Source organism: Myotis nattereri (genome assembly GCF_964212035.1).
Source record: "Myotis nattereri genome assembly, chromosome: 11".
Classification (NCBI taxonomy): Eukaryota; Metazoa; Chordata; class Mammalia; order Chiroptera; family Vespertilionidae; genus Myotis; species Myotis nattereri.
In genome coordinates, this window is record NC_138086.1 from 7,886,688 (window position 1) to 7,888,052 (window position 1,365).

Consider the following 1,365-nt stretch of genomic DNA (forward strand, 5'->3'; position numbering starts at 1 on the left):
ATCACACAGCCCTAATAGATGAATGCTTCTGTTATGTTGGTGAAACTTGATTTTTATCAGAAGCCTGGGGAGTTGGCCGGCAAAGTGACGTGACTGAGTCACTGCACAGGCCTATAGAAGGACCTACTATAAGCGTAGAAGCCGATGGTCTCGCCCTCTAGCAGTGGCACGCAGTCTTGTGCTATAACTGGTATTTTACTGACGTAAAGGTGCCCAGTATTCAATCTTGATTTGGTGGGATAGAGCATCATCGGCTTCCCTGCCTGGGGAAATCAGTTGTTTTGGGTACAAACGGTGGCATGATGTTATTTTCTTCAATCATTAAGATTTAAAAGTAAGGGTGACCGATTTTGCGTTGGCTGGAGCCGGCGGCGGAGGTGGCAGCGGTATCCCCGCCCTAACTCACCGCGCCCCCTTTCCAGCCCGCGACGCGGCCCCAAAGCGAGGCGGTGGCGGCGGCCGGACACAAGCGGCCCAGCCTGGGAGCCCCGAGAACCCCCCTAAACTGCAGCTGAGCACAAAGGCACCTGACACAAAGGCGGTGATGGGGTGCCCCTGGGCGGATTCGGGGCCCCGTGACGCCAGAAGCCCACGTGCTCGGTTCCCTGTCGCCCTGCTCCGCAGCCCTGCTCCCCGGACCAGCCCAGAGCCCCGCGTCCTCCTCTCCGAGGTGTCGGGGCTGGGCCTCACCCTCTGCCTCCGCCTCCGTCTGTCTCCCACGATGGCGATGGCGAGCAGCAGCGGCTCCAAGGCCGTGTTCCTTGTCGGAGGGAAATACCAACTGGTGCGGAAGATGGTGCCTGGCTCCCCTGGGGACATTTACCTGGCGATCAGCATCACCCATGGCTGGAGGGGCAGTGACGCTGGAGGCTCAGAAGTCCAGGCACCCCCAGGTGCTGTAGGAGAGCAAACTCCCTAAGATTCTTCAGGCGGGGTCGGCATCCCCCACAGATGGGCAGGAAAAAGACCACCACGTGCTAGTCCTGGGTCTCCTGGGACCCGGCCTGGAAGACCTCTCCAATTTCTGTGCCAAAAGGTTCACAATGAAAACTCCTATGTCCGCTGACCAGATGGTCAGTAGAATGGACTATGTGCATACGAAGAATTTTATACACAGGCATGAAACCAGACAACTTCCTAATGGGCATTGGCGTCACTGTAATAAGTTGTTTCCTTATTGATTTTGGTTTGGCCAAAAAGCACAGAGACAACAGGACAAGGCGACACATGCCACACAGAGAAGATACAGATCTCACCGGCACTGCCCGATATGCTGGCATCAATGCACATCTTAGTATTGAACAGAGTCGCCGGGACGACATGGTATCATTAGGATATGTTTTGATAGCACTAGCCTGGCCCTAG

At 55.8% G+C, this 1,365-nt stretch overlaps 1 pseudogene across 1 annotated transcript; it reads left to right on the forward strand.

Annotated features, from left to right (window-relative positions):
- The first annotated feature begins 727 nt into the window (after window positions 1-727).
- Window positions 728-1,365, forward strand: LOC308527298 (casein kinase I-like; annotated as a pseudogene). Its single transcript has one exon. The product of its transcript is annotated as a casein kinase I-like (transcript).